Source organism: Ranitomeya variabilis, chromosome 4, assembly GCF_051348905.1.
Source record: "Ranitomeya variabilis isolate aRanVar5 chromosome 4, aRanVar5.hap1, whole genome shotgun sequence".
Taxonomy (NCBI): Eukaryota; Metazoa; Chordata; class Amphibia; order Anura; family Dendrobatidae; genus Ranitomeya; species Ranitomeya variabilis.
The window spans coordinates 369,031,019-369,046,261 of record NC_135235.1 but is presented as its reverse complement, the minus strand read 5'-3'; the positions used below and the strand labels follow the sequence as shown (position 1 = coordinate 369,046,261).

The 15,243-nt window shown below is 45.6% G+C and overlaps 9 pseudogenes; all 9 read left to right on the top strand.

Moving 5' to 3' along the window:
- The first annotated feature begins 202 nt into the window (after positions 1-202).
- Positions 203-418, top strand: LOC143771140 (U2 spliceosomal RNA; annotated as a pseudogene).
- A 1,169-nt stretch (positions 419-1,587) lies between these two features.
- Positions 1,588-1,803, top strand: LOC143771150 (U2 spliceosomal RNA; annotated as a pseudogene).
- A 1,176-nt stretch (positions 1,804-2,979) lies between these two features.
- LOC143771166 (U2 spliceosomal RNA) lies at positions 2,980-3,195 on the top strand (annotated as a pseudogene).
- Positions 3,196-4,372: 1,177 nt separating this feature from the next.
- LOC143771172 (U2 spliceosomal RNA) lies at positions 4,373-4,588 on the top strand (annotated as a pseudogene).
- A 2,380-nt stretch (positions 4,589-6,968) lies between these two features.
- LOC143771148 (U2 spliceosomal RNA) lies at positions 6,969-7,184 on the top strand (annotated as a pseudogene).
- A 1,171-nt stretch (positions 7,185-8,355) lies between these two features.
- On the top strand, positions 8,356-8,571 carry LOC143771158 (U2 spliceosomal RNA; annotated as a pseudogene).
- A 1,170-nt stretch (positions 8,572-9,741) lies between these two features.
- Positions 9,742-9,957, top strand: LOC143771157 (U2 spliceosomal RNA; annotated as a pseudogene).
- Positions 9,958-11,133: 1,176 nt separating this feature from the next.
- On the top strand, positions 11,134-11,349 carry LOC143771147 (U2 spliceosomal RNA; annotated as a pseudogene).
- A 1,937-nt stretch (positions 11,350-13,286) lies between these two features.
- Positions 13,287-13,502, top strand: LOC143771153 (U2 spliceosomal RNA; annotated as a pseudogene).
- Positions 13,503-15,243: the final 1,741 nt, after the last annotated feature.

The window sequence follows — 15,243 nt, the reverse complement described above, 5'->3', positions numbered from 1 at the left end:
GGCCATTGTGAGGGTGTCCGGTTTGCTAAAATGTCCTCCTCAGGGCAATCTTTTGCTCCATCTCCCTAAAGGGTATCAGTGTTAGGCCTTGGTGCGGCACAAGTGCAAAACGAGTTCTGGTTATTGCTTCTTGGCCTTCTGGCTAGGATGAAGGATCAGTGTCAGGCCTCAAGGCGGCACAAGTACAAAACCATTTTTGGTTATCGCTTCTCGGGCCTTTTGGCTATGATCGTCGTCGTCGCCGCCGCCCAAGATCAATTGTAGTATCTGTTCTTATCAGTTTAATATCTGATACGTCTCCTAATTGGGGACCATGTATTAAATGGATTTTTAGAACAGGGAGATGGGAAAAGAGCTTGCTCTGTCCACTCACGCATTGACCCGTTATTGCAGTATCTCCGGGAACAGTGCACTCCTTCTCTGATCCGGTTTCCAAAAACAGATTGAATTGAAATCAGCGCAAGTTGTGTTTTAACCCACGATGTGAATTATTTTCAGGGTCAAAGAAGCACATTTCAGATGCCAAGTGTAGCATTTTGCTCGCTTTCGCTTGAACATTTGCAACATTTTCTGTGTGTGCCTTGCCTTGCTTTCACCTATGTATGTCAAGCATTATATTGCATTCAAAATGCAATCAATCAATCAATTTGTCTTTACTGGTTGCATCAGGTGTGTTAAGATGTAGGCCTGTATTAGGCCTTTGTTACGGTGTTGCATATATACTGTACCATCCATCTACAAAGTTAGGCCCCCCTGCTGTCACTACTTGGCGTTTAAATTGAAGTATCCAATGAGTAGTTCTGCCATACATACCACATTTGTGACCGCATGAATTCTTTTGTAAAAACTTGTTTCCCTCTTGTGGACCACTGGCTTTTAAATTTGGTGTATATGTATTAAAAAAAAGGAAAAATTGTGTCTGTGCTGATCTCGAATACGCTGCCTACCTCCACCTGTGTGAGTATTCTAATGCTTTCTAGCAACCAGGTGCGCTGCCTGCATTAGATAGAATCTGTTCACGGAACGCTCACGTGTCACAATTGGCCCTTGGCCATGGTCTGGAACCCTCACATGTCACAATGGGCTGGAGCCCTCACGTGTCACAAAGGGTCCTTGGCCTATAAAAAGCAGCGTGGTGGCAGTCGTCTTCAGTCTGCTGCCGGAGCAGCGGCGAGCAGCATGGTGGTAGATAGGCAGCAGGGTCTATACCCGGCATCTGGAGAGCTAAGGGAAGACAGCTGCTCGCTTGTTTGTTTTTTTTTAATTTCCCTCTTGCACACCTCCTCCTGAGGGCACATAGGAACAAAGAGGGGTAGGAGGGTTACAATAGGTGGGGTTATGCAGATTAAAAACGAGGGGCTCACAGCTTGAGCAAACAGCAGAACGGCCATTGTGAAGGAGTCCGGTTTGCTAAAATGTCCTCCTCAGGGCAATCTTTTGCTCCATCTCCCTAAAGGGTATCAGTGTTAGGCCTTGGTGCGGCACAAGTGCAAAACGAGTTCTGGTTATTGCTTCTTGGCCTTCTGTCTAGGATGAAGGATCAGTGTCAGGCCTCAAGGCAGCACAAGTACAAAACCATTTTTGGTTATCGCTTCTCGGGCCTTTTGGCTATGATCGTCGTCGTCGCCGCCGCCCAAGATCAATTGTAGTATCTGTTCTTATCAGTTTAATATCTGATACGTCTCCTAATTGGGGACCATGTATTAAATGGATTTTTAGAACAGAGAGATGGGAAAAGAGCTTGCTCTGTCCACTCACGCATTGACCCGTTATTGCAGTATCTCCGGGAACAGTGCACTCCTTCTCTGATCCGGTTTCCAAAAACAGATTGAATTGAAATCCGCGCAAGTTGTGTTTTAACCCACGATGTGAATTATTTTCAGGGTCAAAGAAGCACATTTCAGATGCCAAGTGTAGCATTTTGCTCGCTTTCGCTTGACCATTTGCAACATTTTGTGTGTGTGCCTTGCCTTGCTTTCACCTATGTATGTCAAGCATTATATTGCATTCAAAATGCAATCAATCAATCAATCAATCAATTTGTCTTTACTGGTTGCATCAGGTGTGTTAAGATGTAGGCCTGTATTAGGCCTTTGTTTTCGGTGTTGCATATATACTGCACCATCCATCTACAAAGTTAGGCCCCCCTGCTGTCAGTACTTGGCGTTTAAATTGAAGTATCCAATGAGTAGTTCTACCATACATACCACATTTGTGACCGCATGAATTCTTTTGTAAAACCTTGTTTCCCACTTGTGGACCACTGACTTTTAAATTTGGTGTATTTGTATTAAAAAAAAGGAAAAATCGTGTCTGTGCTGATTTCGAATACGCTGCCTACCTCCACCTGTGTGAGTATTCTAATGCTTTCTAGCAACCAGGTGCGCTGCCTGCATTAGATAGAATCTGTTCACGGAACCCTCACGTGTCACAATTGGCCCTTGGCCATGGTCTGGAACCCTCACATGTCACAATGGGCTGGAGCCCTCACGTGTCACAAAGGGTCCTTGGCCTATAAAAAGCAGCGTGGTGGCAGTCGTCTTCAGTTTGCTGCCGGAGCAGCGGCGAGCAGCATGGTGGTAGATAGGCAGCAGGGTCTATACCCGGCATCTGGAGAGCTAAGGGAAGACAGCTGCTCGCTTGTTTGTTTTTTTAATTTCCCTCTCGCACACCTCCTCCTGAGGGCACATAGGAACAAAGAGGGGTAGGAGGGTTACAACAGGTGGGGTTATGCAGATTAAAAACGAGGGGCTCACAGCTTGAACAAACAGCAGAACGGCCATTGTGAAGGTGTCCGGTTTGCTAAAATGTCCTCCTCAGGGCAATCTTTTGCTCCATCTCCCTAAAGGGTATCAGTGTTAGGCCTTGGTGCAGCACAAGTGCAAAACGAGTTCTGGTTATTGCTTCTTGGCCTTCTGTCTAGGATGAAGTTTCAGTGTCAGGCCTCAAGGCAGCACAAGTACAAAACCATTTTTGGTTATCGCTTCTCGGGCCTTTTGGCTATGATCGTCATCGTCGCCGCCGCCCAAGATCAATTGTAGTATCTGTTCTTATCAGTTTAATATCTGATACGTCTCCTAATTGGGGACCATGTATTAAATGGATTTTTAGAACAGGGAGATGGGAAAAGAGCTTGCTCTGTCCACTCACGCATTGACCCTTTATTGCAGTATCTCCGGGAACAGTGCACTCCTTCTCTGATCCGGTTTCCAAAAACAGATTGAATTGAAATCCGTGCAAGTTGTGTTTTAACCCACGATGTGAATTCTTTTCAGGGTCAAAGAAGCACATTTCAGATGCCAAGTGTAGCATTTTGCTCGCTTTCGCTTGACCATTTGCAACATTTTGTGTGTGTGCCTTGCCTTGCTTTCACCTATGTATGTCAAGCATTATATTGCATTCAAAATGCAATCAATCAATCAATCAATCAATTTGTCTTTACTGGTTGCATCAGGTGTGTTAAGATGTAGGCCTGTATTAGGCCTTTGTTACGGTGTTGCATATATACTGTACCATCCATCTACAAAGTTAGGCCCCCCTGCTGTCAGTACTTGGCGTTTAAATTGAAGTATCCAATGAGTAGTTCTGCCATACATACCACATTTGTGACCGCATGAATTCTTTTGTAAAACCTTGTTTCCCTCTTGTGGACCACTGGCTTTTAAATTTGGTGTATATGTATTAAAAAAAAGGAAAAATCGTGTCTGTGCTGATCTCGAATATGCTGCCTACCTCCACCTGTGTGAGTATTCTAATGCTTTCTAGCAACCAGGTGCGCTGCCTGCATTAGATAGAATCTGTTCACGGAACCCTCACGTGTCACAATTGGCCCTTGGCCATGGTCTGGAACCCTCACATGTCACAATGGGCTGGAGCCCTCACGTGTCACAAAGGGTCCTTGGCCTATAAAAAGCAGCGTGGTGGCAGTCGTCTTCAGTCTGCTGCCGGAGCAGCGGCGAGCAGCATGGTGGTAGATAGGCAGCAGGGTCTATACCCGGCATCTGGAGAGCTAAGGGAAGACAGCTGCTCGCTTGTTTGTTTTTTTTTAATTTCCCTCTCGCACACCTCCTCCTGAGGGCACATAGGAACAAAGAGGGGTAGGAGGGTTACAATAGGTGGGGTTATGCAGATTAAAAACGAGGGGCTCACAGCTTGAACAAACAGCAGAACGGCCATTGTGAGGGTGTCCGGTTTGCTAAAATGTCCTCCTCAGGGCAATCTTTTGCTCCATCTCCCTAAAGGGTATCAGTGTTAGGCCTTGGTGCGGCACAAGTGCAAAACGAGTTCTGGTTATTGCTTCTTGGCCTTCTGGCTAGGATGAAGGATCAGTGTCAGGCCTCAAGGCGGCACAAGTACAAAACCATTTTTGGTTATCGCTTCTCAGGCCTTTTGGCTATGATCGTCGTCGGCGGCGCCGCCCAAGATCAATTGTAGTATCTGTTCTTATCAGTTTAATATCTGATACGTCTCCTAATTGGGGACCATGTATTAAATGGATTTTTAGAACAGAGAGATGGGAAAAGAGCTTGCTCTGTCCACTCACGCATTCACCCGTTATTGCAGTATCTCCGGGAACAGTGCACTTCTTCTCTGATCCGGTTTCCAAAAACAGATTGAATTGAAATCAGCGCAAGTTGTGTTTTAACCCACGATGTGAATTCTTTTCAGGGTCAAAGAAGCACATTTCAGATGCCAAGTGTAGCATTTTGCTCGCTTTCGCTTGACCATTTGCAACATTTTGTGTGTGTGCCTTGCCTTGCTTTCACCTATGTATGTCAAGCATTATATTGCATTCAAAATGCAATCAATCAATCAATCAATCAATCAATCAATCAATCAATTTGTCTTTACTAGTTGCATCAGGTGTGTTAAGATGTAGGCCTGTATTAGGCCTTTGTTACGGTGTTGCATATATACTGTACCATCCATCTACAAAGTTAGGCCCCCCTGCTGTCACTACTTGGCGTTTAAATTGAAGTATCCAATGAGTAGTTCTGCCATACATACCACATTTGTGACCGCATAATTCTTTTGTAAAACCTTGTTTCCCTCTTGTGGACCACTGGCTTTTAAATTTGGTGTATATGTATTAAAAAAAAGGAAAAATCGTGTCTGTGCTGATCTCGAATACGCTGCCTACCTCCACCTGTGTGAGTATTCTAATGCTTTCTAGCAACCAGGTGTGCTGCCTGCATTAGATAGAATCTGTTCACGGAACCCTCACGTGTCACAATTGGCCCTTGGCCATGGTCTGGAACCCTCACATGTCACAATGGGCTGGAGCCCTCACGTGTCACAAAGGGTCCTTGGCCTATAAAAAGCAGCGCGGTGGCAGTCGTCTTCAGTCTGCTGCCGGAGCAGCGGCGAGCAGCATGATGGTAGATAGGCAGCAGGGTCTATACCCGGCATCTGGAGAGCTAAGGGAAGACAGCTGCTCGCTTGTTTGTTTTTTTAATTTCCCTCTCGCACACCTCCTCCTGAAGGCACATAGGAACAAAGAGGGGTAGGAGGGTTACAATAGGTGGGGTTATGCAGATTAAAAACGAGGGGCTCACAGCTTGAACAAACAGCAGAACGGCCATTGTGAGGGTGTCCGGTTTGCTAAAATGTCCTCCTCAGGGCAATCTTTTGCTCCATCTCCCTAAAGGGTATCAGTGTTAGGCCTTGGTGCGGCACAAGTGCAAAACGAGTTCTGGTTATTGCTTCTTGGCCTTCTGGCTAGGATGAAGGATCAGTGTCAGGCCTCAAGGCGGCACAAGTACAAAACCATTTTTGGTTATCGCTTCTCGGGCCTTTTGGCTATGATCGTCGTCGTCGTCGCCGCCGCCCAAGATCAAGTTGTGTTTTAACCCACGATGTGAATTCTTTATAGGGTCCAAGAAGCACATTTCACATGCCAAGTGTAGCATTTTGCTCGCTTTCGCTTGACCATTTGCAACATTTTGTGTGTGTGCCTTGCCTTGCTTTCACCTATGTATGTCAAGCATTACATTGCATTCAAAATGCAGTCAATCAATCAATCAAATTGTCTTTACTGGTTGCATCAGGTGTGTTAAGATGTAGGCCTATATTAGGCCTTTGTTACGGTGTTTCATATATACTGTACCATCCATCTACAAAGTTAGGACCCCTGCTGTCAGTACTTGGCGTTTAAATTGAAGTATCCAATGAGTAGTTCTGCCATACATACCACATTTGTGACCGCATGAATTCTTTTGTAAAACCTTGTTTCCCTCTTGTGGACCACTGACTTTTAAATTTGGTGTATATGTATTAAATAAAAGGAAAAATCATGTCTGTGCTGATCTCGAATACGCTGCCTTCCTCCACCTGTGTGAGTATTCTAATGCTTTCTAGCAACCAGGTGCGCTGCCTGCATTAGATAGAATCTGTTCACGGAACCCTCACGTGTCCCAATTGGCCCTTGGCCATGGTCTGGAACCCTCACATGTCACAATGGGCTGGAGCCCTCACGTGTCACAAAAGGTCCTTGGCCTATAAAACGCAGCGTGGTGGCAGTCGTCTTCAGTCTGCTGCCGGAGCAACGGCGAGCATTATGGTGGTAGATAGGCAGCAGGGTCTATACCCGGCTTCTGGAGAGCTAAGGGAAGACAGCTGCTCGCTTGTTTGTTTTTTTTAAATTCCCTCTCGCACACCTCCTCCTGAGGGCACATAGCATAGGAACAAAGAGGGGTAGGAGGGTTACAATAGGTGGGGTTATGCAGATTAAAAACGAGGGGCTCACAGCTTGAACAAACAGCAGAACGGCCATTGTGAAGGTGTCCGATTTGCTAAAATGTCCTCCTCAGGGCAATTTTTTGCTCCATCTCCCTAAAGGGTAACAGTGTTAGGCCTTGGTGCGGCACAAGTGCAAAACGAGTTCTGGTTATTGCTTCTTGGCCTTCTGGCTAGGATGAAGGATCAGTGTCAGGCCTCAAGGCGGCACAAGTACAAAACCATTTTTGGTTATTGCTTCTCGGGCCTTTTGGCTATGATCGTCGTCGTCGCCGCCGCCCAAGATCAATTGTAGTATCTGTTCTTATCAGTTTAATATCTGATACGTCTCCTAATTGGGGACCATGTATTAAATGGATTTTTAGAACAGGGAGATGGGAAAAGAGCTTGCTCTGTCCACTCACGCATTGACCCGTTATTGCAGTATCTCCGGGAACAGTGCACTCCTTCTCTGATCCGGTTTCCAAAAACAGATTGAATTGAAATCAGCGCAAGTTGTGTTTTAACCCACGATGTGAATTCTTTATAGGGTCCAAGAAGCATATTTCACATGCCAAGTGTAGCATTTTGCTCGCTTTCGCTTGACCATTTGCAACATTTTGTGTGTGTGCCTTGCCTTGCTTTCACCTATGTATGTCAAGCATTACATTGCATTCAAAATGCAGTCAATCAATCAATCAATTTGTCTTTACTGGTTGCATCAGGTGTGTTAAGATGTAGGCCTGTATTAGGCCTTTGTTACGGTGTTGCATATATACTGTACCATCCATCTACAAAGTTAGGCCCCCCTGCTGTCACTACTTGGCGTTTAAATTGAAGTATCCAATGAGTAGTTCTGCCATACATACCACATTTGTGACCGCATGAATTCTTTTGTAAAACCTTGTTTCCCTCTTGTGGATCACTGACTTTTAAATTTGGTGTATATGTATTAAATAAAAGGAAAAATCATGTCTGTGCTGATCTCGAATATGCTGCCTTCCTCCACCTGTGTGAGTATTCTAATGCTTTCTAGCAACCAGGTGCGCTGCCTGCATTAGATAGAATCTGTTCACGGAACCCTCACGTGTCCCAATTGGCCCTTGGCCATGGTCTGGAACCCTCACATGTCACAATGGGCTGGAGCCCTCACGTGTCACAAAGGGTCCTTGACCTATAAAACGCAGCGTGGTGGCAGTCGTCTTCAGTCTGCTGCCGGAGCAGCGGCGAGCAGCATGGTGGTAGATAGGCAGCAGCGTCTATACCCAGCATCTGGAGAGCTAAGGGAAGACAGCTGCTCGCTTGTTTGTTTTTTTAATTTCCCTCTCGCACACCTCCTCCTGAGGGGACATAGGAACAAAGAGGGGTAGGAGGGTTACAATAGGTGGGGTTATGCAGATTAAAAACGAGGGGCTCACAGCTTGAACAAACAGCAGAACGGCCATTGTGAGGGTGTCCGGTTTGCTAAAATGTCCTCCTCAGGGCAATCTTTTGCTCCATCTCCCTAAAGTGTATCAGTGTTAGGCCTTGGTGCGGCACAAGTGCAAAACGAGTTCTGGTTATTGCTTCTTGGCCTTCTGGCTAGGATGAAGGATCAGTGTCAGGCCTCAAGGCGGCACAAGTACAAAACCATTTTTGGTTATCGCTTCTCAGGCCTTTTGGCTATGATCGTCGTCGTCGCCGCCGCCCAAGATCAATTGTAGTATCTGTTCTTATCAGTTTAATATCTGATACGTCTCCTAATTGGGGACCATGTATTAAATGGATTTTTAGAACAGAGAGATGGGAAAAGAGCTTGCTCTGTCCACTCACGCATTGACCCGTTATTGCAGTATCTCCGGGAACAGTGCACTTCTTCTCTGATCCGGTTTCCAAAAACAGATTGAATTGAAATCAGCGCAAGTTGTGTTTTAACCCACGATGTGAATTCTTTTCAGGGTCAAAGAAGCACATTTCACATGCCAAGTGTAGCATTTTGCTCGCTTTCGCTTGACCATTTGCAACATTTTGTGTGTGTGCCTTGCCTTGCTTTCACCTATGTATGTCAAGCATTACATTGCATTCAAAATGCAGTCAATCAATCAATCAAATTGTCTTTACTGGTTGCATCAGGTGTGTTAAGATGTAGGCCTGTATTAGGCCTTTGTTACGGTGTTGCATATATACTGTACCATCCATCTACAAAGTTAGGCCCCCCTGCTGTCACTACTTGGCGTTTAAATTGAAGTATCCAATGAGTAGTTCTGCCATACATACCACATTTGTGACCGCATAATTCTTTTGTAAAACCTTGTTTCCCTCTTGTGGACCACTGGCTTTTAAATTTGGTGTATATGTATTAAAAAAAAGGAAAAATCGTGTCTGTGCTGATCTCGAATACGCTGCCTACCTCCACCTGTGTGAGTATTCTAATGCTTTCTAGCAACCAGGTGCGCTGCCTGCATTAGATAGAATCTGTTCACGGAACCCTCACGTGTCACAATTGGCCCTTGGCCATGGTCTGGAACCCTCACATGTCACAATGGGCTGGAGCCCTCACGTGTCACAAAGGGTCCTTGGCCTATAAAAAGCAGCGCGGTGGCAGTCGTCTTCAGTCTGCTGCCGGAGCAGCGGCGAGCAGCATGATGGTAGATAGGCAGCAGGGTCTATACCCGGCATCTGGAGAGCTAAGGGAAGACAGCTGCTCGCTTGTTTGTTTTTTTAATTTCCCTCTCGCACACCTCCTCCTGAAGGCACATAGGAACAAAGAGGGGTAGGAGGGTTACAATAGGTGGGGTTATGCAGATTAAAAACGAGGGGCTCACAGCTTGAACAAACAGCAGAACGGCCATTGTGAGGGTGTCCGGTTTGCTAAAATGTCCTCCTCAGGGCAATCTTTTGCTCCATCTCCCTAAAGGGTATCAGTGTTAGGCCTTGGTGCGGCACAAGTGCAAAACGAGTTCTGGTTATTGCTTCTTGGCCTTCTGGCTAGGATGAAGGATCAGTGTCAGGCCTCAAGGCGGCACAAGTACAAAACCATTTTTGGTTATCGCTTCTCAGGCCTTTTGGCTATGATCGTCGTCGTCGCCGCCGCCCAAGATCAATTGTAGTATCTGTTCTTATCAGTTTAATATCTGATACGTCTCCTAATTGGGGACCATGTATTAAATGGATTTTTAGAACAGAGAGATGGGAAAAGAGCTTGCTCTGTCCACTCACGCATTGACCCGTTATTGCAGTATCTCCGGGAACAGTGCACTTCTTCTCTGATCCGGTTTCCAAAAACAGATTGAATTGAAATCAGCGCAAGTTGTGTTTTAACCCACGATGTGAATTCTTTTCAGGGTCAAAGAAGCACATTTCACATGCCAAGTGTAGCATTTTGCTCGCTTTCGCTTGACCATTTGCAACATTTTGTGTGTGTGCCTTGCCTTGCTTTCACCTATGTATGTCAAGCATTACATTGCATTCAAAATGCAGTCAATCAATCAATCAAATTGTCTTTACTGGTTGCATCAGGTGTGTTAAGATGTAGGCCTATATTAGGCCTTTGTTACGGTGTTGTATATATACTGTACCATCCATCTACAAAGTTAGGACCCCTGCTGTCAGTACTTGGCGTTTAAATTGAAGTATCCAATGAGTAGTTCTGCCATACATACCACATTTGTGACCGCATGAATTCTTTTGTAAAACCTTGTTTCCCTCTTGTGGACCACTGACTTTTAAATTTGGTGTATATGTATTAAATAAAAGGAAAAATCATGTCTGTGCTGATCTCGAATACGCTGCCTTCCTCCACCTGTGTGAGTATTCTAATGCTTTCTAGCAACCAGGTGCGCTGCCTGCATTAGATAGAATCTGTTCACGGAACCCTCATGTGTCCCAATTGGCCCTTGGCCATGGTCTGGAACCCTCACATGTCACAATGGGCTGGAGCCCTCACGTGTCACAAAGGGTCCTTGGCCTATAAAACGCAGCGTGGTGGCAGTCGTCTTCAGTCTGCTGCCGGAGCAGCGGCGAGCAGCATGGTGGTAGATAGGCAGCAGGGTCTATACCCGGCTTCTGGAGAGCTAAGGGAAGACAGCTGCTCGCTTGTTTGTTTTTTTTAAATTCCCTCTCGCACACCTCCTCCTGAGGGCACATAGCATAGGAACAAAGAGGGGTAGGAGGGTTACAATAGGTGGGGTTATGCAGATTAAAAACGAGGGGCTCACAGCTTGAACAAACAGCAGAACGGCCATTGTGAAGGTGTCCGATTTGCTAAAATGTCCTCCTCAGGGCAATTTTTTGCTCCATCTCCCTAAAGGGTAACAGTGTTAGGCCGTGGTGCGGCACAAGTGCAAAACGAGTTCTGGTTATTGCTTCTTGGCCTTCTGGCTAGGATGAAGGATCAGTGTCAGGCCTCAAGGCGGCACAAGTACAAAACGATTTTTGGTTATTGCTTCTCGGGCCTTTTGGCTATGATCGTCGTCGTCGCCGCCGCCCAAGATCAATTGTAGTATCTGTTCTTATCAGTTTAATATCTGATACGTCTCCTAATTGGGGACCATGTATTAAATGGATTTTTAGAACAGGGAGATGGGAAAAGAGCTTGCTCTGTCCACTCACGCATTGACCCGTTATTGCAGTATCTCCGGGAACAGTGCACTCCTTCTCTGATCCGGTTTCCAAAAACAGATTGAATTGAAATCAGCGCAAGTTGTGTTTTAACCCACGATGTGAATTCTTTTCAGGGTCAAAGAAGCACATTTCAGATGCCAAGTGTAGCATTTTGCTCGCTTTCGCTTGACCATTTGCAACATTTTGTGTGTGTGCCTTGCCTTGCTTTCACCTATGTATGTCAAGCATTATATTGCATTCAAAATGCAATCAATCAATCAATTTGTCTTTACTGGTTGCATCAGGTGTGTTAAGATGTAGGCCTGTATTAGGCCTTTGTTACGGTGTTGCATATATACTGTACCATCCATCTACAAAGTTAGGCCCCCCTGCTGTCAGTACTTGGCGTTTAAATTGAAGTATCTAATGAGTAGTTCTGCCATACATACCACATTTGTGACCGCATGAATTCTTTTGTAAAACCTTGTTTCCCTCTTGTGGACCACTGACTTTTAAATTTGGTGTATATGTATTAAAAAAAAGGAAAAATCGTGTCTGTGCTGATCTCGAATACGCTGCCTGCCTCCACCTGTGTGAGTATTCTAATGCTTTCTAGCAACCAGGTGCGCTGCCTGCATTAGATAGAATCTGTTCACGGAACCCTCACGTGTCACAATTGGCCCTTGGCCATGGTCTGGAACCCTCACATGTCACAATGGGCTGGAGCCCTCACGTGTCACAAAGGGTCCTTAGCCTATAAAAAGCAGCGCGGTGGCAGTCGTCTTCAGTCTGCTGCCGGAGCAGCGGCGAGCAGCATGGTGGTAGATAGGCAGCAGGGTCTATACCCTGCATCTGGAGAGCTAAGGGAAGACAGCTGCTCGCTTGTTTGTTTTTTTTTTTATTTCCCTCTCGCATACCTCCTCCTGAGGGCACATAGGAACAAAGAGGGGTAGGAGGGTTACAATAGGTGGGGTTATGCAGATTAAAAACGAGGGGCTCACAGCTTGAACAAACAGCAGAACGGCCATTGTGAAGGTGTCCGGTTTGCTAAAATGTCCTCCTCAGGGCAATCTTTTGCTCCATCTCCCTAAAGGGTATCAGTGTTAGGTGTTGTGAATTTACCTTTTGGCTCCCTCTAGTGGCTACTAGTGATTTGACTCTGGGTATGTCATTCATTCCTTGTATGCTCACCTGGGTCGTTAGGTCAGGGGTGTTGCTATATAAGCTCCCTGGACCTTCAGTTCAATGCCTGGCAACGTTGTAATCAGAGCTAATCTGTTGTGCTCTTGCCTACTGATCCTGGTTCCTGCTAAATTAAGCTAAGTCTGCTTTCTTGCTTTTTGCTATTTGTTTTTGTTTGCATTTTTGTCCAGCTTGTACATAATCTGTATCCTAACCTTGCTGGAAGCTCTAGGGAGGCTGGAGTTCTCCCACCCGGGCCGTTAGACGGTTCGGGGGTTCTTGAATCTCCAGTGTGGATTTTTGTTAGGGTTTTTGTTGACCATATAAGTTATCTTACTACATTCTGCTATTAGTAAGTGGGCCTCTCTTTGCTAAACCTAGTTCATCTCTGTGTTTGTCATTTCCTCTTACCTCACCGTTATTATTTGTGGGGGGCTTGAATCCTACTTTTGGGGTCTATTCTCTGGAGGCAAGAGAGGTCTTTGTTTTCCTCTTCTAGGGGTAGTTAGTCCTCCGGCTGGCGCGAGACATCTAGCGACCAACGTAGGCATGTTCCCCGGCTACTTCTAGTTTTGGCGTTAGGAGTAGATATATGGTCAACCCAGTTACCACTGCCCTATGAGCTGGATTTTTGTACGTCGCAGACTTACTTGTTCCTCTGAGACCCTCGCCATTGGGGTCATAACAGTTAGGCCTTGGTGCAGCACAAGTGCAAAACGAGTTCTGGTTATTGCTTCTTGGCCTTCTGGCTAGGATGAAGGATCTGTGTCCGGCCTCAAGGCGGCACAAGTACAAAACCATTTTTGGTTATCGCTTCTCAGGCCTTTTGGCTATGATCGTCGTCGTCGCCGCCGCCCAAGATCAATTGTAGTATCTGTTCTTATCAGTTTAATATCTGATACGTCTCCTAATTGGGGACCATGTATTAAATGGATTTTTAGAACAGGGAGATGGGAAAAGAGCTTGCTCTGTCCACTCACGCATTGACCCGTTATTGCAGTATCTCCGGGAACAGTGCACTCCTTCTCTGATCCGGTTTCCAAAAACAGATTGAATTGAAATCAGCGCAAGTTGTGTTTTAACCCACGATGTGAATTCTTTATAGGGTCCAAGAAGCACATTTCACATGCCAAGTGTAGCATTTTGCTCGCTTTCGCTTGACCATTTGCAACATTTTGTGTGTGTGCCTTGCCTTGCTTTCACCTATGTATGTCAAGCATTACATTGCATTCAAAATGCAGTCAATCAATCAATCAATTTGTCTTTACTGGTTGCATCAGGTGTGTTAAGATGTAGGCCTGTATTAGGCCTTTGTTACGGTGTTGCATATATACTGTACCATCCATCTACAAAGTTAGGCCCCCCTGCTGTCACTACTTGGCGTTTAAATTGAAGTATCCAATGAGTAGTTCTGCCATACATACCACATTTGTGACCGCATGAATTCTTTTGTAAAACCTTGTTTCCCTCTTGTGGACCACTGACTTTTAAATTTGGTGTATATGTATTAAATAAAAGGAAAAATCATGTCTGTGCTGATCTCGAATACGCTGCCTACCTCCACCTGTGTGAGTATTCTAATGCTTTCTAGCAACCAGGTGCGCTGCCTGCATTAGATAGAATCTGTTCACGGAACCCTCACGTGTCACAATTGGCCCTTGGCCATGGTCTGGAACCCTCACATGTCACAATGGGCTGGAGCCCTCACGTGTCACAAAGGGTCCTTGGCCTATAAAAAGCAGCGCGGTGGCAGTCGTCTTCAGTCTGCTGCCGGAGCAGCGGCGAGCAGCATGATGGTAGATAGGCAGCAGGGTCTATACCCGGCATCTGGAGAGCTAAGGGAAGACAGCTGCTCGCTTGTTTGTTTTTTTAATTTCCCTCTCGCACACCTCCTCCTGAAGGCACATAGGAACAAAGAGGGGTAGGAGGGTTACAATAGGTGGGGTTATGCAGATTAAAAACGAGGGGCTCACAGCTTGAACAAACAGCAGAACGGCCATTGTGAGGGTGTCCGGTTTGCTAAAATGTCCTCCTCAGGGCAATCTTTTGCTCCATCTCCCTAAAGGGTATCAGTGTTAGGCCTTGGTGCGGCACAAGTGCAAAACGAGTTCTGGTTATTGCTTCTTGGCCTTCTGGCTAGGATGAAGGATCAGTGTCAGGCCTCAAGGCGGCACAAGTACAAAACCATTTTTGGTTATCGCTTCTCGGGCCTTTTGGCTATGATCGTCGTCGTCGTCGCCGCCGCCCAAGATCAAGTTGTGTTTTAACCCATGATGTGAATTCTTTATAGGGTCCAAGAAGCACATTTCACATGCCAAGTGTAGCATTTTGCTCTCTTTCGCTTGACCATTTGCAACATTTTGTGTGTGTGCCTTGCCTTGCTTTCACCTATGTATGTCAAGCATTACATTGCATTCAAAATGCAGTCAATCAATCAATCAAATTGTCTTTACTGGTTGCATCAGGTGTGTTAAGATGTAGGCCTATATTAGGCCTTTGTTACGGTGTTGCATATATACTGTACCATCCATCTACAAAGTTAGGACCCCTGCTGTCAGTACTTGGCGTTTAAATTGAAGTATCCAATGAGTAGTTCTGCCATACATACCACATTTGTGACCGCATGAATTCTTTTGTAAAACCTTGTTTCCCTCTTGTGGACCACTGACTTTTAAATTTGGTGTATATGTATTAAATAAAAGGAAAAATCATGTCTGTGCTGATCTCGAATACGCTGCCTTCCTCCACCTGTGTGAGTATTCTAAT